The sequence below is a fragment of the Danio rerio genome, chromosome 4, assembly GCF_052040795.2.
Source record: "Danio rerio strain M-AB ecotype USA chromosome 4, GRCz13ab, whole genome shotgun sequence".
Classification (NCBI taxonomy): Eukaryota; Metazoa; Chordata; class Actinopteri; order Cypriniformes; family Danionidae; genus Danio; species Danio rerio.
Window position 1 is genome coordinate 39132501 of NC_141024.2, and position 27698 is coordinate 39160198.

A 27698-nucleotide genomic window follows, 5' to 3' on the forward strand; every position below is an offset into this window, starting at 1 on the left:
GCTAGCTCAGTCGGTAGAGCATGAGACTCTTAATGTCAGGGTCTTGGGTCCGAGCCCCATGTTACTTTTCACTCTCTCTCCCAGCAAACTTACATTAGGGTTTATGTAGCAGACTTTGAGACAAAGTTACGCGTTTCTACCACTGTAGGTGACATTTCACTAAGTCTCTGTGGCGCAATCGGTTAGCGCGTTCGGCTGTTAACTGAAAGGTTGGTGGTTCAAGCCCACCCAGGGACGAATTAGGCATTTTGCTGCCTTGCAACTGCTAACATGTGCACTGGACATAGATCCTGGGCCACATTCTGTCCAGCGTTACAAGATGAAATCAGGATTTAGCAGAACATTGTCACGGGTAGGGAAGGTATTACTGTAAACGGATTCTGGTTCCTAAGAGAGCTTCTCATCAGCCTGCCTAGCTCAGTCGGTTGAGCATGAGACTCTTAATCTCATGGTCGTAGGTTCGAGCCCCACGTTGGGCGTTCCTGTTACTTTTCTCTCTCTCTCCCAGCAAACTTACATAATGTTTAATGTAGCAGACTTTGAGACAAAGTTCCGCGTTTCTACCACTGTAGGTGACTTTTCACTAAGTCTATGTGGCGCAATCGGTTAGCGCGTTCGGCTTTTAACTGAAAGGTTGGTGGTTCAAGCCCACCCAGGGACGAATTAGGCATTTTGCTGCCTTGCAACTGCTAACACGTGCACTGGACATAGATCCTGGGCCACATTCTGTCCAGCGTTACGAGATGAAATCAGATTTAGCAGAACATTGTCACGGGTAGGGAAGGTATTACTGTAAACGGTTTCTGGTTCCTAAAAGAGCTTCCCATCAGCCTGGCTAGCTCAGTCGGTAGAGCATGAGACTCTTAATCTCAGGGTTGTGGGTTCGAGCCCCACGTTGGGCGTTCCTGTTACTTTTCTCTCTCTCTCCCAGCAAACTTACATAAGGTTTAATGTAGCAGACTTTGAGACAAAGTTACGCGTCTCCACTGTAGGTGACTTTTTACTAAGTCTCTGTGGCGCAATCGGTTAGCGCGTTCGGCTGTTAACTGAAAGGTTGGTGGTTCAAGCCCACCCAGGGACGAATTAGGCATTTTGCTGCATTGTAACTGCTAACACGTGCACTGGACATAGATCCTGGGCCACATTCTGTCCAGCGTTACAAGATGAAATCAGGATTTAGCAGAATATTGTCACGGGTAGGGAAGGTATTACTGTTAACAGTGTCTAGTTCTAGTGGGGACTCCTTATCCGCCTGGCTAGCTCAGTCGGTAGAGCATGAGACTCTTAATGTCAGGGTCGTGGGTTTGAGCCCCACGTTGGGCGTTTCTGTTACTTTTCTCTCTCTCAGCAAACATACATTAGGGTTCATGTAGCAGACCTTTTGAGACAAAGTTCTGCGTTTCTACCACTGTAGGTGACTTTTCACTAAATCTCTTTGGCGCAATCGGTTAGCGCGTTCGGCTGTTGACTGAAAGGTTGGTGGTTCAAGCCCACCCAGGGACGAATTAGGCATTTTGCTGCCTTGCAACTGCTAACACGTGCACTGGACATAGATCCTGGGCCACATTCTGTCCAGCGTTACAAGATGAAATCAGGATTTAGCAGAAGATTGTCATGGGTAGGGAAGGTATTACTGTAAATGGTGTCTCTCTTGAAAAGGCTTCTCGTCAGTTCGGCTAGCTCAGTCGGTAGGGCATGAGACTCTTAATCTCAGGGTTGTGGGTTAGAGCCCCACGTTGGGCGTTTCTGTTACCTCTCTGTCTCTCTCTCAGCAAACTTACATTAGGGTTCATATAGCAGACCATTTGAGACAAAGTTCTGACTTTCTACCACTGTAGGTGACCTTTCACTAAGTCTCTGTGGTGCAATCGGTTAGTGCGTTCGGCTGTTAACTGAAAGCTTGGTGGTTGAAGCCCAGCCAGGGACGAATTAGGCATTTTGCTGCCTTGCAACTGCTAACACGTGCACTGTACATAGATCCTGGGCCACATTCTGTCCAGCGTTACAAGATGAAATCAGGATTTAGCAGAAGATTGTCACGGGTAGGGAAGGTATTACTGTAAACTGTTTTTGGTTCCTAAAAGAGCTTCTCATCAGCCCGGCTAGCTCAGTCGGTAGAGCATGAGACTCTTAATCTCAGGGTTGTGGGTTCGAGCCCCACGTTGGGCGTTCCTGTTACTTTTCTCTCTCTCTCCCAGCAAACTTACAAAAGGTTTAATGTAGCAGACTTTGAGACAAAGTTATGCGTTTCTACCACTGTAGGTGACTTTTCACTAAGTCTCTGTGGTGCAATCGGTTAGCGTGTTCGGCTGTTAACTGAAAGGTTGGTGGTTCAAGCCCACCCAGGGACAAATTAGGCATTTTGCTGCCTTGCAACTGCTAACACGTGCACTGGACATAGATCCTGGGCCACATTCTGTCCAGCGTTACAAGATGAAATTAGGATTTAGCAGAAGATTGTCACGGGTAGGGAAGGTATTACTGTAAACGGTGTCTAGTTCTTGAAAGGACTCCTCATCAGCTCGTCTAGTTCAGTCGGTAGAGCTTGAGACGCTTAGTCTCAGCATCGTGGGTTCGAGCCCCACGTTGGGTGTTTCTGTTGCCTCTCTCTCTCTCTCAGCAAACTTACATTAGGGTTCATATAGCAGACCTTTTGAGACAAAGTTCCGCGTTTCTACCACTGTAAGTGACCTTTTACTAAGTCTCTTTAGCGCAATCGGTTAGCGCGTTCGGCTGTTGACTGAAAGGTTGGTGGTTGAAGCCCACCCAGGTACAAATTAGGCATTTTGCTGCCTTGCAACTGCTAACACGTGCACTGGAAATAGATCCTGGGCCACATTCTGTCCAGCGTTACAAGACGAAATCAGGATTTAGCAGAACATTGTCACGGGTAGGGAAGGTATTACTGTAAACGGTTTCTGGTTCCTAAAAGGGCTTCTCATCAGCCCGGCTTGCTCAGTCGGTAGAGCATGAGACTCCTAATCTCAGGGTCGAGGGTTCGAGCCCCACGTTGGGCGTTCCTGTCACTTTTCTCTCTCTCTCCCAGCAAACTTACAAAAGGATTAATGTAGCAGACTTTGAGACAAAGTTACGCGTTTCTACCACTGTAGGTGACTTTTCACTAAGTCTCTGTGGCGCAATCGGTTAGCGCGTTCGGCTGTTAACTGAAAGGTTGGTGGTTCAAGCCCACCCAGGGACGAATTAGGCATTTTGCTGCCTTGCAACTGCTAACACGTGCACTGGACATAGATCCTGGGCCACATTCTGTCCATCGTTACGAGATGAAATCAGGATTTAGCAGAACATTGTCACGGGTAGGGAAGGTATTACTGTAAACGGTTTCTGGTTCCTAAAAGAGCTTCTCATCAGCGCCTGTTTCAAATAGCCAACTCTTGACGGCCTCTTTCGCTTACGGCCATACCACCCTGGAAATGCCCGATCTCATCTGAACTCGCAAGTAAAGCAGGGTCGGGCCTGGTTAGTGCTTGGATGGGAGACCGCCTGGGAATACCAGGTGCTGTAAGGTTTTCGAAGTCCTTCATTTGGCAGCTGATAGACTTCCCCGTGTCACAGCTTCGCTGACATTATTTTTTCTCGTCTTCAAGGGCATTGTTTCTGTCGATGCTGTGTCGATGCCAGCTGAGCTGCGCTCACTCCCTGGTGCTGCGCCTGTTTCAAATAGCCAACTCTTGACGGCCTCTTTTGCTTACGGCCATACCACCCTGGAAATGCCCGATCTCATCTGAACTCGGAAGTAAAGCAGGGTCGGGCCTGGTTAGTACTTGGATGGGAGACCGCCTGGGAATACCAGGTGCTGTAAGCTTTTCGAAGTCCTTCATTTGGCAGCTGATAGACTTCCCCGTGTCACAGCTTCGCTGCCATTATTTTTTCTCGCCTTCAAGGGCATTGTTTCTGTCGATGCTGTGTCGATGCCAGCTGAGCTGCGCTCACTCCCTGGTGCTGCGCCTGTTTCAAATAGCCAACTCTTGACGGCCTCTTTCGCTTACGGCCATACCACCCTGAGGGCGCTAGTGAGTAGTGTGTGTCAGGAAGTGTGTGACTGCAGTAGGTGAGGAAGGCTCACCACACGTTTTTCGTTTGTTTGTTTTGCTTTTGATTTAACTTTTTTCAGCAGTTTTTCTTTTTCTTTCTTTTTGGTTTTTTCTTTTAATCCTCCCGGCAGCCTGTGCTGTTTGGGAGGATTTCTTTTTTTTCTTTTTTGCTTAAAATGGACGGACAACCTGGAACAGACATGGCAATGGCGGACGGTGTACGAGACAAGGAAGACAATGGACTGGCTAAACGACAACGAGACGGAAAAGAAATGAGTAAGGATTTTACAAAACGAAGATATTTAAAAGAAGCAACTGTAACAGTGAGTGTGGGGAATGTAAGAGATGTAAGAGCAACTGAAGTGATTAAAGCTGTGGAGAAGAAGATTGGATGTGGAAAAATTTTAGCAGTGAGACCAAAACAGACAACATACTATGAAATTACGCTGAAACAGGAAGAGGATACGGAGGATTTAATGGATGGATTGGACATTAACGGAACAACTTGTGAAGTAAAACGACTGCATAACAGAGAATATGTTGTCTCTTTCATGCACCTGCCTGTTTACATTGCTGATGATAAAATAGTAGAAAAATTGGAGGACTGGGGTGTTGAACCCTTATCAAAAATTAGAAGGCGCTGCTATCCGGGCACAACCATTGAAGACGGGACAAGGTACATCAAAGCATGTTTCCCAAAAGAAGTTGTCTCCCTCCCATACAGCACAAAAATAGACACAGAGGATGGCCCACAATATTTCAGGGTGATGCACAGCCATCAGGTGAAGACTTGTCGGCTGTGCATGAGCCCTGAACATGTGATAAAAGACCGCCCTGAATTTAAGTGCTACAAGTGTGAGGAGAGGGGGCATTTTATGAAGCACTGTAATGCAGTGGTGTGCCCGGATTGCAGAGCCGTTTTAAACAAGTGTGAATGTTGGATAGAGGAGGAAGAGGAAAAGCAGCATGTAAACGGGCAGGTGCATGAAAGAGACAGCAAGGACAACGAAGAAGACACAACAGTACGGCCAAAGGAGAAAGACATTACAAGTAAACATACTGAAAACCAACAACAACAAATCGATGAAGAACAAGTGCAAGCACAGGAGAGGAAGGAGGAGCAGACACAGATGGGGGAAACAGAGACTATTCAATGTGAGATGGACCAGGTAAAGGACGGAAACAAGAAGGTTGATGAACAGACAGATGCAGAAAAAGATGACAAAACTACTTCAAACATGGAGGAAACAACCAGTTTTAAATTTGTGGATCTAGAAAATGAAGAGGATGTTCTCACTGCAGAGGGTTGAACAATCAGAGAGTGATGAAGTTAATGAGACAATTAAGTGTCTAATTAAAGAAGGATTGAGAATTATTGATGAACAACTGTTAACAAGCAGAATCACTGAAGGACAGAAAAACACAAATTACAGCCAAAACCAAAGATGAATTCAACTGAGAAAATAAACAGTAAATAAAATAATAATGAATAAAAATTAAACAAATTACACAATAAAAAAAATCTTTAAAACAACTCATCACATTAAACAACTCATCATGGAGCTTTACTTATAACTGATCTTTGACTTTATTTAAAAAAAAACAAAAAACAATACACAACAAAAACCAGCATGTCAGGATGCAGAAAATGCTGACAAGATGGACGTGGTCTTTTAGAGTCTGGATGATCATGTCTCAAACCTGACCGGTAACCTGGCCTCCGTTCAAGATCAAAGCAAAAAAATTATTTTTATTTAATCTATCCTGAATCATGTGTTAAGTGTTTTTTGGAACCTCAGTTTCATTGCATCCAAAACCCAGAGTCAGCTCGGAAAATGGAAATCAGGACAAACACATGCTATTGGCCATTGAAAGACTTTCAGGTGCAGGGAAAGGTGCAGTTTGGATTTGAACCTAGCACCTGCTGTTCCCAAGACAGGTGCTCTGGCCAACTTAGTCTTAACACTAAAATAAAAAAACCTCTGGATACGATACTTCCAAACGCAGTTTCATCTAAGACAGTGGGGGGGGGGGGGGTATTTATACTTCTGCGTCAAACGCCGGCGTATGCTACGGTGCTGACGCATAGCCCTTCGCCGTGGCCGTCGGCGTCGCTGATGTGCACCTCTCAAAAAATGTAACTACAATCGCAACGACGTGTAGCGCAAGCTCTGTTATTTGGTTGGCTTGGTAGCGCTGACGAGTCTGGGTGGGACAAAGAGCCGCGCAAATGGTGCGCGCCTGATGGAGCGATTGTTTACAAGTGTGGAGTCCTGTGAAGGAGCTCCGGATGGAACGTTTTGTTTTGTGTTTACCTCATAGTTAAAGTTGTTGCACATCCGCCACTTGTACATCCCGGAAGTGTTCAGGAAAAGCCAAAAATTAGCAAAGAAATTCGACACAAACGAACATTTACACATCACTGCCAACTAGCGTTTTGGAAGTGTTAATGCAGACCAAAAGAGACAGCGCGCAGAAGTATAAATGCACAGCTACGCGCGTTGTATGCGCCGTGGATTACGCCGGTCACTTGACGCAGAAGTATAAACCAGGCTTAAGTGAGTGAAGAAAAAGAGCAAAGCTTGCGACTCTGGTGGGACTCGAACCCAAAACAGAACCTGAATGCTCTGCTGCACAGAAAACACTTTTTGGTACTCTCTGGGCCATGAAAGAACAGCTAACTGCAGACAAGGTACTGCTGGGATTTGAACCCAGGATCTCCTGTTTTCTAGACAGGCGCTTTCACCAACTAAGCCACAGTGCCAAAGGACCTCAACAGGGGCCAATTGTTAAATTAAAAAAAAAAAGAAAAAAAATAACAACGGTAGCGCTGTATGTGTGAATGTCTGGACTTGAAATATTAAAGTTCAATTGGTTACGCATTACCACACTATGCTATATAAAGCCATCATTCAAAGCCCTCTTGAACAAGCATCGTTCTTAAGGATTTGAGTTTTGTTAAGAAACCGACTGCTAAACATCTCGCTGCGTAAACACTCGTAACTCTTAACAAAAAGCAACTCTGCGACCTGTAGATTAGGCACTGCTGGGACTTGAACCCATAATCTCCTGTTGACTAGACAGGCGCTTTGACCAACTAAGCCACAGCGCCAATGCTGAAAAGAAGGCAAGACTTTTTTGCACACAGAGACTAAAAAAAACAGCAAGTCTAAAAATGGCAAGCAAAGAGGTTGTTTAACTCTATCTGTCGCACTATTCGTTACGCATCAAAGCTATACAATTTTATAATTCATTCCGGTGAGCTCTATAAAACACGCACACGCACCACCTGGACTTAGGCGCTGCTGGGATTTGTGCCCAGGATCTCTTTTTCACAAGACAGCCGCTTTAACCAGCTAAGCCACAGCAGGGGGAGGGAAGCAAAATGTTGCTTTCTACTCAGTTACTTTGCACATGCATAAAGAGGCTCTTGAACGACATTGCTGATGATTTCGAGGATCGATAGATCTGATCTGATCGTCTGTTATATGATCGATAGATCTGTCCTTCACAACACAAGCAGCAATCTCAGATCAGTTTATCCAGACATTCTAATCTGATTCGCGAACTTCTTTAAAGAACCAAATTAGCGAGAGATCAGTTATCAAGATTAAAAGATTCAGGATCTGCCAAATCATCTTAGATCATTTAAGCAAGGTACAAAGAACGGACCCCAGGGAATATGACTCGGGAACTACGAGTCCTCTCAGGAAATGATTTGTTAATCCGCGCGTGTGCATATTTGTGCAGGTGGTATAGTTATTTCAAGTCTTCATCACATTTCAAGTCGTTCATCGTGGAAAGGCAGAAACCAATCATATGCATTTAGAGCGGGAAAAAGAATTGATCCGTTCACCTCTCGAGTCCTCTATCGGGTCTGAATAACTCGTTCTAACGGGCCAATCATACGCATTTAGGGCCGGAAAAAGAATTGAACCGCTTATCTCTCGAGTCCTCAGGTCATGTCATTCTGTCACGTAAATATGGAACGACTTAAGACTTGATAGGTGAACTAATTATCATGGCTCGGCTCAGATCGGCTCAGACTGTGTACATTGGTTAAGATTAAATGTGACTGCCAGTGTAACATGAACGAACCACTGACATTAGAAGACATGAAGAGGTGAGCTGAGCAAAAAGACAAAAATGCCTGTAATGACAAAAGAGCAGGTAAACATTAAAGTATTATTTTCTCCTTCTTATAATATTCTATTTATCACTTATGTGTTATGCAATCAACCTTTTGGGCTAGTTGTAGATGTGTTTGGAAGCAATTAGTTAAATTTTAATAACATTTTGGCAAATTGAACCAAATGAACGAAATGACTCGAAAAAAGATTCGTTCATCTCGATGAACGAGACTCAAAGATCCAAGTCAGTAAAATGATCGGAACTTCCCATCACCAACCAGGTTTTTAAATGGATGCATAAAGTATGCAATAAATAATGCACTTTGCATTGCTTGAGAAAAAACACCAAATTATTATAATCTATTTTTCAAATGAAAGTAATTAGAATTTACAGTTTGTACTTGTTTTCTCTGAAATGATGCAGGCAATAAATAAAGATAAAGGCCTTACTGTTTAAATATATTGCAGTTTATTACAAAATATACATATAAACACACACAGCAAGCATATGACAGAAATAAAACAATTATAAATAAAATACAATTTTGAAATGAATTAAAACTAAAGTATAAAAGGCAGAGGATTCTTATGTAAACACAGCAAGCATATTACATAAATAAAATGACTATATATATATAAATAAAATGCTATTTTGAAAATAAATTAAAATGCAAATACAAATGTAACTTGGTAAAAAAACAAGCAAGTACAGCTGAAGTCAGAATTATGAGCCCCCCTTTAGATTTAGATTTTTTTTTTTTTCATTTTTAAATATGTCCATATTGATGCTTAACAGAGCAAGGAAATTGTCACAGTCATATAATAATAATAATAATAATAATAATAAAAATAAATAAATATAAACTTTCACAGTATGGCTGATTTTTTTTTCTGAAGGAGAAATTCTTATTTCTTTGATTTCGGCCAGACTTAAAGCAGTTTTTAATTTTTTAAAATTAATTTTAAGGTCAGAATTATTAGCCCCTTTAAGCTAAATATTTTTTTCCGATAGTCTACAGAACAAACCATCATTTTACAATAACTTGCCTAATAAATTACCCTTACCTGTCTAGCTACCCTAATTAACCCAGCTAAGCCTTTACATGTCACTGTAAGCTGTTTAGAAGTTTCAAATCTAACCTGAAATCGTCGCAATTGGTTACTTACCCAACGTTGAATCGATGTTGATTTTCAGTCGATCGAAACAATGTTAAAGAATCCCCGCATTTTCAACATATAATCGACCTAATTGGTTTGTCTTTCTAACGTTGAAATGATGTTAATTTTAAGTCGATTGGAACATCGTAGAATTCACAAATATTCAACATATAATCTATCCAAATGATTTAACGTTGAAATAAATGCATAAACAACCTTTTCAACATTAAACCAACACATATTACATAATTACAGATTTTTTAAAGGATACATAATATAATTAAATCTGTATATATATGACAAAACACACCACAATCTGTCATCATTTTTTATTTATACAAATATTCATCTGTACACATTCATCAAGAGCATAAATTCATTCAACTCTTTTATACACACAGTACACTTAAACACACAGAGAACATTTAAATTATAGGCTAAAATAGTGAAAAAAAATACTCATAAATAATACTGTAGAATATTAAATACATTTGTCTATTTGTGTTCTATTTCAACATGTATTTTTATTAGAGTAAAAATGCATTTGATTTTTAGATGTGCAAAATAACAATTTACTATTAGGGTCAAAATACAGGTTTAAATCACAATGCTTAAGCTGTTTAAAGAACAACTTAATTGAATTAACTGAGAAAGATACAATATGCCTATCACAGAAACTAAAATGCAGATGCAACCATAGAAAAAAATATTCTCGTTGGATTAGCAGGCTCAATAAATAAATTAAATAAAAACAAATTAGTTTTTTAGGTGGTGTAAAACTGTCGGGAAGCCATTCCTCTACAGTGCCACTATTTACTAGAATTTCATCCCGGATTTTCTAGAAATACAAAGTATTAGTGACCCAGAGACTTGTCTGAGAACAAGCCTGAAATATTACAACCACCGGTAAGAATTGCAAGTTTGTTTTTAAATTACAATTACTTTTTTCAAAATATCATTGTTTAATGACTAAATGCTATAAATAAAATACAGCGCTGCGACCAAAGTCCTATTATATACAATATAAATACAAACTACAAATATAAAAAAACATTACAATAATTTAAAGCAATGAAAATTTATATGTAAAAAAAAAAAAAAAATACTTTAAACGACGTCTCGTCCAAGCTGAATCTCTGCGGTCACCACACAGGCTCTTTAAAGCTTCTGTCAAAAATGCACTCTATATGACAGACACAAACTCAATAAAAATGTGATGTTTGCAAAACGGCTACATTATTAAAGAGCATCCGCTGCGACGTAGATAGGATCTGTTGTCAGGTTTATGTTCCCTCTAATATTTAGAGATTTCCTCTGAAATCTGTAAAATCACTGTTATAAAATTACCAGAATTTCAGTATCTTTCCTAACATTTTCCTGTTCTCTGAAACTCTGAATATTTCACTTTAGTTTTATTTAGGATTTATTTTTATTATAAGTCATGACTAGGCCCACATGGAATCTGTGCGCGCAGAATTCTGCAGATTTTTCACAGAATTCTGCAGATTTTTACCCCATCACTAATTCTTTTTATTTACTTGATGTGTAAATCTAAATTTATTGCGTTTTAAAATTAATTACAGTAATATTATTGACTAATATGAAAATGTTAATCGGATTTAAGTACAATGCAGTTTGTAAAGTAATATTTTCTGTCTTTTAATAAATATATTATATGAGAGACTTGCTTTGTTTACCTAATAAAGTGAATCTATTTGGATTTGCATTGTAAACATCAAATAAAAGTAAAAAAAAAGGTATTGTTTTTATTTCCCATATTAAGGTTCTAGTTGGATACTCCCAAAAACATTCTGCAGAAATCCGCAGGTGTCTACCCAAATTTTCAGCAGAAATAACAAAAAACATCTACAGATTCCGTCTGGCCCTAGTCTTGACTGCAACAGTAAGTGGCAAAAAAGCTTAACAAAACAGACTTTTATTTTGGCATGGCGTGTGACGTCATCAGGCGGCGCCACGTCAGCGCTGTAATTCAACTGGAGTAAGGTTTGTTTTAAAACGTTTACAGATCTAACCCGATTGAAAGTTTTAGTTTTTATATGATGCTAAATTATGTTACTGCTGTTGGAAATATTATTTTAACCCTTTATACAACGTAGTACTAATTTATTCTCAGTAACCGAGGGCTATTTTTTGAATAAAGTAACAGTAAAGTGTGTAGTAAGTGTTTTAAAGAAACGTTTTACCTAATTTCTTTTTGTTAATTACTCTTATATAAAGAAACTGTTTAAGTAGTTAAGTGTTAAAGAGAAGTTATTTTGTTTCTTTTCATAATTTTATTTATTTTAAACAGGACATTTTTATTGTTTTGTTCATTTTAAACAGGATAAAGTGTCCAAACACAGAGAAAAAAAACTCCTCCAGAATCGACTGATCTCCACACTGTTATAAAGATGGCATTTATTAAAGAGGAGAGTGAAGATGTGAAGATTGAAGAAACATTCCGAGTCAAACAGGAAGATCCACAGGAACAAACAGGTTGATTTTTATTCTCAGGCCCCTTTTACACTAGTGCACTTTAGTTTTAAAACGATGTCCACACTAGCATTCCACAGAGCGTTTCTGAACAGCTCTCTGTCCACACCAAAACACTAAAAACGCACATCACCTGACCACACACACACACTCTCAGGCAATCGATGCAGCATTTTTACCCAGATGAGAGCTCTGCTCGTCGGACTTGCTCATCAAGCATCTTCCGCAGGATCTAATCTCACTATATTTATTAAATGTGCGATTTCATTCATCTTGTTGTCTTTATCTAACGACATATTCCCCGACTTTGGTCATTGGAATCTATTACTTGTTCTCAGGTAACGTGTTTTGGCTAAGCGCAAAGATAAGTTAATGATTAATGTAACCATGTAGCCTATTCTGTATATTGACTGATCGCTTGCCTTTATTTCCTATATTGTATAAACTTATTGTCTGTTATACTTTTATAATGGCTATTATAGATTATTAAAACTGATATTCAGCAAAAGAGAGGGTGTGTTTTGTATTTTCACTGAAATTGAAAAGAGGCAGTTGTTATAGGCTCCGTTTTGTTATAAATATCCACACAGTGAAGATGACGCTCATAAATGCAGCACAACCTCTCAGCATTTCTGCTGTCTGTTAAGTTGCTAATATTAAAATGAAAATAGGCAGTTCCTTAAATCATGTTTACATTTTATTGTTGAGAAAGTGAAACAACGTAGCCAGGATGATGTGAATGAAGTTATAAAGTACACTGTTCCCTTTGAAGATTTACCCGTGTCCTCAGTATAGTCTGTTTTCCATATCAAACTGAGGAGGGGGAGACTGCAGCCTTGATCAAACTTGTGAAGTCTGAACTTACAAGAAGAGGATGCGGTACTAAACTGTGTGTTAGGCTACTTAATATTGAGGAAAAGCCCCAATCAGAGAGGCGAATGTCGGCAGCCCCGCCTCCGTTTTCAGATGTCTCTGTTTTCCCTATCCACACTGAGACGGAGCAGCAGCGTTTTAGAATGAAAACGGCCTCTTCAGCGTTTCCAAAACGCTCGTTTTCGGCACTCGAAAACTCTGGCGTAGTGTGGCAGATGGCGTAACCGTAGCAAAACTTATGCATTTTAAAACGAAAATGCATTAGTGTAAACGGGGCCTCAAAGACCAACTCAGTCATCTGATCCTCATTCAGATATATTTTAATAATAAGAATACTAAATTTAATCTATCTTGCAGCCCTGAGTGTGCTGCCTAGTTCTCCTAAACGCACAAAAGCACTCATTGAAAGACAGGAATGTGTTTGCATATGTCACGTTGATCACAATTCCCCTTTTTTCATCAACTTCTTCATGGGTTTAATCTTGTTTCTAGTAGTTGTTACTAATTCTCACAGATAGTATCTGAATTAGAATTACATCATTATTATAATAACTATTGACCAGGGCTATTGTGTTTAAACAGGGTTTCCTTGGAGTCTTAAAATGTCTTAAATTCCAAAATCAAAATTTTAGGCCTTAAAAAGTCTTAAATTTACTGAAATGTTGTGCTGTAGGTCTTAAATCTTTTATAAACAAGTCTTCATTTTTCCTTTGGTCTTTAATTAAGGTTCATGTTTTTCTACCCAATCTGGCCAAAACCCATACAATCACCATCAATCCATCTCAATAAAAATGTTATCTTATTATTCAAAAAGGTCATTTTAACTTGTTTTAAATTATTTATTATAATGCTTTAATTATTTTCCTTACAATAACATTTGTTTAAACGTGCTCCATGTATTTACTGCTAAGGACATTGACCTGGACAGATTGTTGTGCACAGATTTAGTTTATTATAGTTTTTAAAACTTTTAAAACATTTGTCCATTTGTTTTTTATTTTAAATAAAGTTTATTTTGGAAAAAAAATTGTTGATACAAGTATTCCTTGCTTGTTATTACACAAAATTTTAAATCTTTTGCTAGAAATATCTAAAATATATTTTAAAAATAGATTATTTATTTACTGTTGTATTATTAAATTAAAATTATTATATTTTTGATGGGGCAAATACAAATCTTTTCCATCTGGGCCGTTTTACACAGTATTTATAATCCTTTGAAAGAAACATTTTAATTTTATTATTCATTTATTATTGTACTATTAAATGTATTAAATTATATTATTTTTTTGATAGAGCAAATAAAATCTTTTTCATCTGGGCCAAAAAAAATTCTTTAGCTTTATGCCTTTATGGGTCTAAAATTTCAGTCATAATGGTCTTAAAAATGTGAAACCTGCAGAAACCCTGGTTTAAAGTATGTCAGAAAACGTGGATGCCCCTAATATTACATATGCTGAATAAAATGGACAACAAACTAATTGTTATAATACATTGTACAGTATTTTAAACTATATGATGTTGCTGTGGGATGACGCGTGACAAACCGAACAAATTAAAGTGGAACAAAAATGTTTAGCATTGCACTGACTACAACTGGCCAACAAACTAGTCTAAAAAAGACTTTTGCTGTTTGAAAAATGGATTACAGCATGCTGGTGATATGCAAACATTTGAGTGTAAAATTCATCTGTATTGACCATATTCTTCACGAACCAGCAGGCTGCGCCATTGGAGTCTTTTTACTTGAGTTTTTTTTTTTAAAGAATTAATTTTTCCATCATAAAAACAGTGTTATGCTGCTTAGGCATGAGACAATAACTGCTTTCAAGGTATACCGTTTGGAAAAATCAAAGTTTTAAAACGGCCAATATTTTCTTCTGTACCATTTCTACAGTATATCTAAGTTTTTTTTGTTTTGGTTTTTTTCACGACAACAGTATCCTAAGCAGATAAAAGATGTCATTTTTAATCATAAAGAAATGTATTTTTGAAACTAATGAAGACAGCAGAAGTCAATGATTCATTTAAATGATTTAGCCTGACAAAAAAAGAAAAAAGACTCAAAAGAAAATATATTGTAATATAAAGTTTTTGTTTTTTACCCAGACATTCATTCATATTGTTGTCGGCTTAGTCGCTTTATTAATCCGGGGTCGCCACAGCGGAATGAACCACCAACTTATCCAGCAAGTTTTTATGCAGCGGATGCCCTTCCAGTCGCAACCCATCTCTGGGAAACATCCACACACATTCACTCATACACTATGGACAATTTAGTCTACCCAATTCACCTGTACCACATGTCTTTGAACTGTGGGGGAAACCGGAGCACCCAGAGGAAACCCACGCAAACGCAGGGAGAACATGCAAACTCCACACAGAAACCCTAACTGAGCCGAGGCTCGACCCAGCGACCTTCTTGCTGTGAGGCGACAGCACTACCTACTGCGACACTGCTTCGCCACCCAGACATTTAAAAAGAATATATTTTAGAGCAGTAATCTCAGTACCTCAAAACCGTGATATTTTTATTCAAGCTTATCATACCGTCAGAATCTTATACTGGCCCATGCCTAATGCTGCTTGATGTTGCAAAGTTATATTTTCTTATTTTTCTTTGTATGTATAGTCATGAACATGTATAGCCGTTTATTATTCCATGTCATTTCTCCAATAGGCAACTGAATTGTAAGTTTTAAATCAATAGCAAATGAGATCAGGTCACTATGATATGATTGAGAATGTTTATATGTTGCTGTTTGTCGTTGTACTACGTCTATTCTGAGAGCTGATGCTGAGTATTCTTAGGAATTTTCACACTTGAAATTGTTAACCCTGGGTCATTCTAACCCTGGATAAACAGAATCCTGGGTTACCTGTAAATACGTTTCACACTGCTCATGCTATACCTGGGGTTATAAAATAATCCTGGGTGTTCATTAACAGACAGTTCACATTCGCAAACACCGGGTTAACAATATTATTTGTATATTTACATTGTCACTGTCCCTGATTGGACAAACAGCAGATAACCTTTTTTTTAAATGGCATTTCTGCATTTTGTCAGGTATATAAAATGTCATCATGTAGGTCTTCAGCTAAGCCTCAGGACATGCACAAAGGCAAGAAAACAAAAACAAAAGTACAAATGAATGAATACCAGTAGCAAAGTATGTCATCTTGCCATATTCTCATCACTTCAATTTACAGCAAACATGGCATTAAGCATTTGCACAAGTTCATTCATTCATTTACCTTCGGCTTACTCCCTTTATTCATCAGGGGTCGCCACAGTGGAATGAACCACCAACTTATCAAGCATATGCTTTAAACAGCGGATGCCTGTCCAGCTGCAAACCAGTACCGGAAAACATTTGCATAAGTTATATACAATAATGCAAACTCACAAATATAAGCTGAATTATGAGCACTTGCTATGAACATGCAGGATTTGTGTCAATCAGGTTTTCCAAGAAAGAGATGCACATGAGGAAACACAACATAAGTAATCTAGAGCGAGTGCATTTGATCATTTGCATTTACAGCCACAGGCACAAAAAGAGCTTGGTTTTTCTCAGACCTCCAAAATGAAATATTCTGCAAGGTATATGATCTGATTTTGAGCTGAAACCTCAGACATATTCTGGAAACACTAAAGACTTACTTTACATCTTGTAAAAAAGGTTCATAATAGAAACCCTTTAAAGGTATTTCTGACACAGAAATGAAAATAGCCTCACCATTTACTTTCCATTGTGTGGTTTTAAACCTTGATGAGTTTCTTGATTCTGTTGAACACAAAATAAGATATTGTGATAAAAACGCTGGCTTACTTTGTGTTCCAGAAAAAAGGAAATGTTTAAAACCACATGATGGAGAGTAAATGGTTAGCTCATTTTAGTATTTAGGGTAAACATTGATTTCATGCTTGCCACTTTAAGCCTTTATACTAAAGTTCACTTTTTTGTTCTTTTTTTAAGACATGATAGTGCTGAAAGAAGAGACACATCAATGGAATGAATTGGAAGAGAAACAACAAGAAATAACGACTGATGAAAAACCCACACTGACTAAAAAGACTTCATCATGCGGAAGACCTCGGAAATCCAAGTCTAGGTGTAATTTCAGCTGTAAACAGAGTAGAAAGAGTTTTAGTCAAAAGCCAAACCTTGATGTTCACACTCGAAAGAAACCTTACACCTGCAAACAGTGTGGAAAAAGCTTCTATAATACAGGAAACTTAAAAGTGCACATGAGAATTCACACTGGAGAGAGGCCGTACACATGCCAACAGTGTGGAAAAAGCTTCTATTCTACAGGAAACTTGGCAGTGCACAGAAGAATTCACTCTGGGGAGAGGCTCTACTCTTGCCCTCAGTGTGGAAAAAGTTGTAAGCAAAATGGCAACCTTGAAGTCCACATGAGAACTCACACTGGAGAGAGAAGCTTTATTTGCTCACAGTGTGGGAAACGTTTTTCTCAAAAACAAAACCTTACCATCTACATGAGGATTCACACTGGAGAGAAACCTTACACATGCACAGAGTGTGGTAAAAATTTCCCACATAAAGGCTCACTCAAACACCACATGATAAGTCACACCGGGGAGAAGCCGTTTGCATGTGCTCATTGTGGAAGGAGCTTCACAACCAAAGCTAGCCTCATGAATCACATGAATGGTCACACTGGAACCACAGTGTTTACATGTGAGCAGTGTGGAAAGAGTCTCACACGCAAAGACTCCATTAAGCAACACATGAAGACTCACTTAGGAGAGCGTTTTCGATGCAGTGAGTGTGGAAAGGTCTTTAAACATAAAAAAAGCCTCGTCAATCACATGAAGCTTCACAATGGAGAGCAAAAATGAGGCCTTGTCCAGCGGAGTTTAAGGTCTCTCACCCGGGATAGCATGGAATAGCATCTCGGGACAAGTGTGAACTCTTGAATACATATCAAGTTACTGGAATGAAACCCTTTGAACCTGAAGATTTAAACTGAAGAGGGGTGAAGATGTACCAGGTTGTGAGAGTTTCTACTTTTTTGCAAGAAAGCAAAATAACTCTATATGTGTTTCCAGTTATTATGAACTGAGAACCAATTTTGTGCACATTGCACACTGCAATCAAATGGTCTGCACTGAAAAGAGAATTAGAAAGATTAGGGAGGAGAAAATGTTTGGGGAGATGCAGAGAAAACTGTCCTACACTCTTAGATTGTGTTTTTGATCATTCACATTGTTTGATTTTCACTCCCTCGAACAAACACCGATTTGCCTCCAATTTTGGCCTTTTGTCTGCAGTGTCACAAAACTTGGTGGTGAATAAAAATCCACCTAAACTCGGCCGTTGTGAACTTGCAATGACAGTGAGAGACTGATGCAGACTCCATAAAGCCCTGATCAGACTACACAATGCCATTTGCCAATTACAACAGATCAGATTTGTGTCAGATTATGAGATTTTGACTTGATCAAATCTTGATGTGTTGTGGGTAACAAATGAAGGCTTTGGTTTCAAAACACTACACATTTATTTTGATGGACTGATTTTAGAAAATAAAAAAGTTTTCCTCATGAAGACAATTAAACTTTTTGTAAACAACTGGTTTCCTTTGAAGAAATGTTCATGTGAAAACTCCCACATTACTACAAATAAATCTGTGTATGGGAAACCCAGTATCTCTATTGTGAATGAGAATATGAGTGATTTGTTAGCTTACATGCTAATTCCAGGGCTCAACAGACTACTGAAGGACTTCAGCTATTTGTAAATTCCAATTATTATTAATATGCAATACATATTGTACTGCTCACGTGCACTGATAGATTATATTGTACGCTGTCTGCATATATATATATATATATATATATATATATATATATATATATATATATATATATATATATATACTATTACTAACCAGCAATGATAGGTGAGCAAAATAAAAATTGAAAGAGGATACTTTTATTAGGCCTTTCATGAGTCTACTAATCTCAAAGTCACACTTTAAAAGAAGGTCCAAAAACCTGCATTTATAAATGAAGAATGTTTTGCAAAGCATAAAAGGTTGTTAACCAGGTAATGCTGTGTACGATTTGTATTAGTTACACCAAATTTAACTTGTTTATTGTAAAAAGGGTTTACATGGATATTGACATGAGACAATCTGTATTATGCATTATGTATTATGAGTCATGAGTAGGGCCAGACAGAATCTGTCGACGTTTTTTGCTATTTCTGCAAAGAATTTTGATAAAAATCTGTGGATTTCTGCCGAAATATTTTGGGAGTATCATAACTAAAACCTAAATATGTGAAACAAAGAATAATATCTTTTAAACTTTTATTCAATGTTTAAAATGCAAATCCAATTAGATTCACTTTATCTGGTAAACAAAGCAAGTCTCTCGTATAATATTTCTACTAAAAGACAGAAAATATTACTGTACAAACTGCACTGTACATAAATCAGATAAACATTTTCATATTAGTCAATAATATTACTGTTATTAATTTAAAAAGTGAATAAATATATATTTACACACATTTACTCAAATTAAATAGAATTAATGATGGGCTAAAAATCTGCAGAAAATCTGTGGAATTCTGCGCGTGACATTATTAATACAGTGATCTTTTTTTTTTTTTTTTTTAGCTCTGCACAGTTGCCAGACATTCAGAATCGCTCCCCAGCAAACATCAGAAACAGGTGGGTTCAACAAAGGTTTCCACCCATGTAAAAAAAAAAAATGTTGCACAACAAATAGTAGTAATAACTATAATATACAGCCACAGTAAAAAGTTTGGAATACTTTATAATAAGCTTAATCTGCTCACTAAAACATTTTTGCATTTTTAAATCACTGTTATTTTATTAAATGTTTAAAATATAATTTATTCACATTTAAGCCTGAATTGTACGCATGATTAGTCTTCAGTGTGATGATTATGGAGGACCAAGAGTCCGAGGTTGCCACAGCGGGATGAACCGCCAACTTATCCAGCAAGTTTTTACACAGCAGATGCCCTTCCAGCCGCAACCCATCTCTGGAAAACACACACATGCTCTCTCTCTTTCACACACACACACGCGCTCTCTCTTTCACACATGCACACACACTCACACACAGGCACGCACGCATATGTCACACACACACACACATAAGCTCTCTCTCACAAACACTCTCTTTCTCACACACACATGCACGTGCACGCACGCACACACACACTCTCTTATGCTTATGGTTATTATTGTTCTGTATTTTAATGTACAAATGATCTATAGAAATGTCATTGAGCTACAGTGTATAGAATTAAAAGTCAGGGAGTAGTCAGTTATTTATAAATGCATTATTTATCTAACAATTGTCAACAGAACAGTAATGAATATAGAGTAGAAAATGTAAAAATAATAAATTAGTTATTAATAATACAGTATTAACAATATAAATAAACAATTAAATAAAATGTTAAAGACAAACAGAAACCGACACAAAGGGGACTTAAAAGTCAAGGACCAGTCATTTATAAATGCAATATTTATTTAACAATGGTCAACAAAACAGTAATGAACATGGCATAAAAAATCTAAAAAATTAAATGTGAAATATTAACAGAAAAAAATACAAAAATTAACAAATTAAATAAAATGTTGAATAAATTTAGAAACCAACAAGTGAAATAGAATAAATTGAACTATTATGGTGCACCGTTGTGGAGGATAGTAGCATCTGTGTGCAAGTCCAAAATAAACTAAGGATAGCTGATGTTGTGCTGCATCTTCTTTTGTTTAAAAGTAACTGTGTAGTTACAAATACAGGGAAAATCTGTTTGCTAATTATACATACATGAACACATTAGTGCATTGAATGACTACGTTTTTGTGAGCTTAACTAGGTTTTTGGGAACTAAGCATTGTATCAGTTGATAAAATATGGTTATTTTCTTTAAATTAAAACAGTTATATAAAACTTCCGTATTTTTACAGAAAATTCCTGGCAACCACTGCCGGTATTTTTCAGTAAATTTAAAGGATTTTTTTAGCAGTGTAAATAAATTAAAATTAATTTTAAATGTTGTGTTGATTGAACTAAACAACATAACCTTACCTTTATGTAACTAACTTAAGTTCACTCAAATGATTTCCCTCAATGAATCCCTCAATTTCTTTAAGGTAACTTAACTCGGTTACGTGGAACCTGTTGACATAAAAAAGTTAATTAAAGCCAACATATCATTTTTTTGAGTGCAAGGTCCTCTGTCCACAAGACTGCAATGGGCATTTCTCAATCTGAAAAAAATCATGAAAAATAGAATAAATAATTTTAACTCAATGACTCCTTTAATAAAGCTCAAAATAGCTGTGTAAATTAAATTAACACTGTTTCTAGAATGTGTGTAATATTTATCTAATATGTAATTGTACAGTTTGTATCTCCAAAAACGAAAAGAAAAAGATAGAGGTAAAGTTGGTTTTATTTTTGCACAATCGTTCATTTAGAAGTCTCTATGTTGTTCACCATGTTACTTTGAATATTCGATCGAAAATAGCATGCAAGTATGATTTGAAAACAATATCAACACTTATCTAATTCACTGTGAACAATGTTGTACTTTGATAATCATTAATCATTGTCTGCTAATATGATTTTCCTATTTAGAATTTGCAAAGAATTTTTTTCTATAATGATATTATTAAGGAGAATGTCTGAATATCCGAATATAAAACCAACTTTACCTCTATAAGAAAAAGATTAAGAGGAACTGGACAGGAACATTCCAGGCCTTAAAACCACATGCTGTATTGTACATTCATAATCCATTCCCCCACCTTTTGAAATCTCTCTCATAAACGGTCAAACTATAGTAAATTATTCAATGTAAATCTCAAAATACATGCAATTTAAAACACATTATTATTTAAAAACAAGTATGACATGTTTTACATAGATACTGTACTGAATGTACTGAAGCCTAACAAGTTAAGCAAATTTCAAGAAACGTTATATCATGTAAACAAAATACACACCCTTTGATAATTCTCAAACCACTTTTTTATTGAGGAGCTGGCCTGTTCCTGTTGCCCTCATCTGATGGCCAAACTCCTGTGCTGGCAAACTTTTTCAGACGTGAAATCCAGTCAGCGTCTGACATGGCTTTGTGGAATTTTTCTGACATTTTCTCTCCTATAAATTAAACGGTTTCAGATTAAAGTATCAAAATTCGAAATACAACACACTAAAACATTAATACGTGCAATTATGTAGATTTTCTTATCTTTTTTAAGAAATCACTATCAGAAAAAAAAATCCTGAACTTTAAACAAAACGATGCTGTGCTCTGTCAAATAATGCTGTTTGTCGAAAATCACTGAAGGTCAAGGAACTTTTTTGACCTCTGACCCGCCTCCAGATGACCCTGTTATTCCTTCGTGTACCTTCGGCTCAGTTCGGAAAATTGATTGACATCTGACTAACCTGTTTGACTGCACACCTAGCGGTGAATCTTGGAACGGTTCCTTCCCCAACTTTACCATTGCCATGACTCTGATTGGTCAAATATTGAAAATGTTGAGAATTACGTTCCGCGATTGGCTGCAAATGTTGAGATGCTGCAACGTGATTGGCTACAATGTTGGACCGAATCGCTCCGATTGGCCCTCATCTTCAACATTTGTAAAATATTGATGGACAATCCTTCAGCAGCTGGCATTGCTAATCCATTGTGCTCTTTAAATCCCATCCTCGTCGCTAATATGTCCTGGCATTCGAGAGAGCCTGGTGCTTCTGTGGAACTTGTTTTACTCTCACTCTCTTAGCGTTTTGAAGGATGTTGTTGCAAAATTTTATTACGAAGTGGCCAAGTCCATCGAATCCCATCCTTGTCGTTCAAATGCTTTGGTATTTGAAAGAGGCCGGTGCTTATGTGAAAGGTGTTTTACTCGCACGCTCTTATCGTTTTAAAGAATGTTGTTGCAAAAATTCATGTCATCTTTACCGAAAAGAGCTGCAAATACATACAGAAATCCTATAGTCCAGCCCCCATCAGAAAAGGGAGTATATACATGACGAGGTGGCCGAGTCCATCGAATCCCATTCTTGTCGTTCATATGGCAAAACTGAAAGTCATCTTACCGAAAATAGTTGCAGAAACATACATTTACAAATATGTGCCACAGTCCGGCCTCCAACAGAGAAAAAGGTGTATACGAGACGAGGCCGGTGCTTCCGTGGAAGGTGTTTTACTCGCACACTCTTGTCGTTTTGAAGTATGTTGTTGCAAAATTTGATGTCAACTTTATCGAAAATAGCTGCAAATACAAACATATGCCATAGTCCAGCCCCCATCATGAAAGTGAGTACATACATGATGAGGTGGAAGAGTCCATCAAATCCCATCCTTGTCGTTCAAATGCTCTGGCGTTTGAAAGAGGCCGGTGCTTCCATGGAAGGTGTTTTACTCGCACGCTCTTATCGTTTTGAAGGATGTTGTTGCAAAATTTAATGGCATCTTTACCGAAAATAGCAGCAAATACATACAGAAATGCTATAGTCCAGCCCCCAACAGGAAAGTGAGTACATACATGACGGGGTGGCCGAGTCCATCGAATCCCATTTTTGTCATTCATTTGCTCTGTCGTTCATACGGCAAAACTGAAAGTCATCTTACCGAAAGTAGTTGCAGAAACATACATTTACAATTATGTGGCACAGTCCGGCCTCCACCAGAGAAGAAAGAAAATACATGACGAGGTGGCCGAGTGGTTAAGGCGATGGACTGCTAATCCATTGTGCTCTGCACGCGTGGGTTCGAATCCCATCCTCGTCGCTCATATGTTCTGGCATTCGAGAGATCATTGTGTTTCTGTAGAAGTACTTTTACTCTCATTTCTGTTTCACACCGCAAGCGTCAGCGGCGCGTGAGCAGAGCGTGAGCAGCGCGTATGTCGAGCAGTAGCAGCACGCAGGCGTTTGCCTTTCACACCAGCTGCGTCTGCAGCGCGCAGCTCTTCGGCAGCTGCTGCTGAGATCAACCTATCTTTGTCTATTCTATCTAGTTACCCATGTCTCTCTATATACAAATACACTTTTTAAACTTTTCATCTGCACCAAGGTCCCTCCTATGCTGTTTCATTAACCTGCAAATGTTTATTTTACACATTTTATAGATCAAATAGTACTGTATGCTGAGAAGTGTCTACAGTCATAGGACAATCGCCTGTGATATCATGTCATTTGTTTTTTGATTATCAGGTTGCTGTAGACCTAGTTATAGTCATATTTATACAATATAGTTATAATGATATTTATACATGATCAAACTAGTGTTACTTTCTCCGCTTCAGTGATGTCCAGCGGCAGAATAACAGCTCGTTAATTCATGCTCGTGCAGATGATGAGACGGACAAAAGTAATTAATGCATGCCATTCTTTTACTTATTTTCGTGTTGTCAGATTCACAGTGCAAACAGCTCCCGGTAGGAATAACTCGAGTGAACATAAAACAAAGCCGATTAAAACTTCCTTAATCTGCTCAGCTGCACAGAACACAGCGAGCTCACATAATCCAGCATGCGTGTCGCACTACACTACCCACAATACACTTCGCTATGGACTACAAATCCCGTAAATATTCCATTTCCCCTCTCCTACAACACTAGTGTGCAACTTAAGCAAAACTGATAGTAAAATTGTTTTACATTCAGTTTTGTAGTTCATTTGAATGACTATATATAAACCATTTGACATTATTAACGCATTTATTGGGTAAAATTGCTAATTTTTACTGGCATTCAATGTGTTTTTAGTCATTATCAATGCACTGTCACTTTAATTCAGCGTGAGCAGCGCGTCAAAAATAGACCCAGCGCCGAAACTATCGCTGCACTGCTGCTTCGGCGACGCTCACGCCTCGCACTGACGCGCTGCTGCTGCGTGCGGTATGAAAGCTCTAATCTGTTAACATGGACGCCGAAAACACACGCGCTGCTCACGCTCTGCTCACGCGCCGCTGACGCTTGCGGTGTGAAACAGGCGTCACTCTTTTAGCGTTTTGAAGGATGTTGTTGCAAAATTTAGCGTCATCTTTATCGAAAATAGCTGCAAATACAAACATATATGCTATAGTCCAGCCCCCATCATGAAAGTGAGTACATACATGATGAGGTGGAAGAGTCCATCAAATCCCATCCTTGTCGTTCAAATGCTCTGGCGTTTGAAAGAGGCCGGTGCTTCCATGGAAGGTGTTTTACTCGCACGCTCTTATCGTTTTGAAGGATGTTGTTACAAAATTTAATGGCATCTTTACCGAAAATAGCAGCAAATACATACAGAAATGCTATAGTCCAGCCCCCAACAGGAAAGTGAGTACATACATGACGGGGTGGCCGAGTCCATCGAATCCCATTTTTGTCGTTTATTTGATCTTTCGTTCATACGGCAAAACTGAAAGTCATCTTACCGAAAATAGTTGCTGAAACATACATATACAATTATGTGCCAAAGTCCGGCCTCCACCAGAGAAAAAGGAAAATACATGACGTGTTGGCCGTGTGGTTAAGGCGATGGACTGCTAATCCATTGTGCTTTGCACGCGTGGGTTTGAATCCCATACTCATTTGATCCGACGTTCGAGAGATCATGGTGTTTCAGTAAAAGTTTGTTTATTTTCATTTTTTTAGCGTTTTAAAGGATGTTGTTGCAAAATTTGATGTCATCTTTATCGAAAATAGCTGAAAATACAAACATATATGCCATAGTCCAGCCCCCATCATGAAAGTGAGTACATACATGACGAGGTGGAAGAGTCCATCGCAATCCCATCCTTGTCGTTCAAAAACTCTGGCGTTTGAAAGAGGCCGGTGCTTCCGTGGAAGGTGTTTTACTCTCACGCTCTTATCGTTTTGAAGGATGTTCTTGCAAAATTTAACGTCATCTTTACCGAAAATAGCAGCCAATATATACAGAAATGCCGTCGTCCAGCCACCAACAGGAAAGTAAGTACATACATGACGGGGTGGCCGAGTCCATCGAATCCCATTTTTACGTTCATTCGCTCTGTCGTTCATACGGCAAAACTGAAAGTCATCTTACCGAAAATAGTTGCAGAAACAAACATATACAAATATGTGCCACAGTCCGGCCTCCCCCAAAGAAGAAGGATAGTACGTGACGAGGTGGCCGAGTGGTTAAGGTGATGGACTGCTAATCCATTGTGCTCTGCACGTGTGGGTTCAAATCCCATCCTCGTCGCTCATATGTTCTGGCATTTGAGATATCATGATGTTTCCGTAGAAGCACTTTTACTCTCACTCTTTTAGCGTTTTGAAGGATGTTGTTGCAAAATTTGATGTCAACTTTATCGAAAATAGCTGCAAATACAAACATATGCCATAGTCCAGCCCCCATCATGAAAGTGAGTACATACATGACGAGGTGAAAGAGTCCATCAAATCCCATCCTTGTTGTTTAAATTCGCTGGCGTTTGAAAGAGGCCGGTGCTTCCGTGGAAGGTGTTTTACTCGCACGCTCTTATCGTTTTGAAGGATGTTGTTGCAAAATTTAACATCATCTTTACCGAAAATAGCAGCAAATACATGCAGAAATGCCGTAGTCCAGCCCCCAACAGGCAAGTGAGTACATAAATGACGGGGTGGCCGAGTCCATCAAATCCCATTTTTGTCGTTCATTTGCTCTCTCGTTCATATGGCAAAACTGAAAGTCTTCTTACCGAAAATAGTTGCAGAAACATACATTTACAATTATGTGCCACAGTCCGGCCTCCACCAGAGAAGAAAGAAAATACATGACGAGGTGGCCGAGTGGTTAAGGTGATGGACTGCTAATCCATTGTGCTCTGCACGCGTGGGTTCGAATCCCATCCTCGTCGCTCATATGTTCTGGCATTCGAGAGATCATTGTGTTTCTGTAGAAGTACTTTTACTCTCACTCTTTTAGCGTTTTGAAGGATGTTGTTGCAAAATTTACCGTCATCTTTATCGAAAATAGCTGCAAATACAAACATATATGCTATAGTCCAGCCCCCATCATGAAAGTGAGTACATACATGACGAGGTGGAAGGGTCCATCGAATCCCATCCTTGTTGTTCAAATACTCTGGCGTTTGAAAGAGCCTGGTGCTTCAGTGGAAGGTGTTTTACTCGCACACTCTTGTCGTTTTGAAGGATGTTGTTGCAAAATTTGATGTCAACTTTATCGAAAATAGCTGCAAATACAAACATATGCCATAGTCCAGCCCCCATCATGAAAGTGAGTACATACATGATGAGGTGGAAGAGTCCATCAAATCCCATCCTTGTCGTTCAAATGCTCTGGCGTTTGAAAGAGGCCGGTGCTTCCATGGAAGGTGTTTTACTCGCGCGCTCTTATCGTTTTGAAGGATGTTGTTGCAAAATTTAATAGCATCTTTACCGAAAATAGCAGCAAATACATACAGAAATGCTATAGTCCATCCCCCAACAGGAAAGTGAGTACATACATGACGGGGTGGCCGAGTCCATCGAATCCCATTTTTGTTGTTCATTTGCTCTGTCGTTCATACGGCAAAACTGAAAGTCATCTTACCGATAATAGTTGCAGAAACATACATTTACAATTATGTGCCACAGTCCGGCCTCCACCAGAGAAGAAAGAAAATACATGACGAGGTGGCCGAGTGGTTAAGGCGATGGACTGCTAATCCATTGTGCTCTGCACGCGTGGGTTCGAATCCCATCCTCGTCGCTCATATGTTCTTGCATTCGAGAGATCATTGTGTTTCTGTAAAAGTACTTTTACTCTCACTCTTTTAGCGTTTTGAAGGATGTTGTTGCAAAATTTAATGTCATCTTTATCGAAAATAGCTGCAAATACAAACATATATGCTATAGTCCAGCCCCCATCATGAAAGTGAGTACATACATGATGAGGTGGAAGAGTCCATCAAATCCCATCCTTGTCGTTCAAATGCTCTGGCGTTTGAAAGAGGCCGGT

General features: G+C 38.6%; 1 protein-coding gene, 1 long non-coding RNA gene, 12 other non-coding genes and 1 pseudogene across 15 annotated transcripts in view; all 15 read left to right on the plus strand.

The window, feature by feature from the left end:
• Positions 1-27698, plus strand: part of LOC148680332 (uncharacterized) — a 406127-nt gene that overhangs the window by 218729 nt on the left and 159700 nt on the right. The gene's annotated exons all lie outside the window — the stretch shown is intronic.
• Positions 1-27698, plus strand: part of LOC148680346 (uncharacterized) — a 209191-nt gene that overhangs the window by 134388 nt on the left and 47105 nt on the right. The gene's annotated exons all lie outside the window — the stretch shown is intronic.
• trnan-guu (transfer RNA asparagine (anticodon GUU)) lies at positions 164-237 on the plus strand. Its single transcript has one exon. It is a non-coding gene; the product is annotated as a tRNA-Asn (tRNA).
• trnak-cuu (transfer RNA lysine (anticodon CUU)) lies at positions 830-902 on the plus strand. The gene has a single exon. It is a non-coding gene; the product is annotated as a tRNA-Lys (tRNA).
• On the plus strand, positions 1008-1081 carry trnan-guu (transfer RNA asparagine (anticodon GUU)). The gene has a single exon. It is a non-coding gene; the product is annotated as a tRNA-Asn (tRNA).
• On the plus strand, positions 2097-2169 carry trnak-cuu (transfer RNA lysine (anticodon CUU)). The gene has a single exon. It is a non-coding gene; the product is annotated as a tRNA-Lys (tRNA).
• trnar-ccu (transfer RNA arginine (anticodon CCU)) lies at positions 2945-3017 on the plus strand. The gene has a single exon. It is a non-coding gene; the product is annotated as a tRNA-Arg (tRNA).
• Positions 3126-3199, plus strand: trnan-guu (transfer RNA asparagine (anticodon GUU)). The gene has a single exon. It is a non-coding gene; the product is annotated as a tRNA-Asn (tRNA).
• On the plus strand, positions 3408-3526 carry LOC148680368 (5S ribosomal RNA). Its single transcript, XR_015943263.1, has one exon. It is a non-coding gene; the product is annotated as a 5S ribosomal RNA (ribosomal RNA).
• Positions 3705-3823, plus strand: LOC137493723 (5S ribosomal RNA). Its single transcript, XR_015489019.2, has one exon. It is a non-coding gene; the product is annotated as a 5S ribosomal RNA (ribosomal RNA).
• The window catches only part of LOC148680369 (uncharacterized), a 48576-nt pseudogene continuing 32166 nt past the window's right edge, over positions 11289-27698 (plus strand). The window contains exons 1-3 of the transcript XR_015942553.1: positions 11289-11344; positions 11684-11836; positions 16690-17499. The product of XR_015942553.1 is annotated as an uncharacterized LOC148680369 (transcript). The remainder of the gene's footprint in view (positions 11345-11683; positions 11837-16689; positions 17500-27698) is intronic.
• Positions 23454-23535, plus strand: trnas-gcu (transfer RNA serine (anticodon GCU)). Its single transcript has one exon. It is a non-coding gene; the product is annotated as a tRNA-Ser (tRNA).
• Positions 25877-25958, plus strand: trnas-gcu (transfer RNA serine (anticodon GCU)). The gene has a single exon. It is a non-coding gene; the product is annotated as a tRNA-Ser (tRNA).
• On the plus strand, positions 26514-26595 carry trnas-gcu (transfer RNA serine (anticodon GCU)). The gene has a single exon. It is a non-coding gene; the product is annotated as a tRNA-Ser (tRNA).
• On the plus strand, positions 27368-27449 carry trnas-gcu (transfer RNA serine (anticodon GCU)). Its single transcript has one exon. It is a non-coding gene; the product is annotated as a tRNA-Ser (tRNA).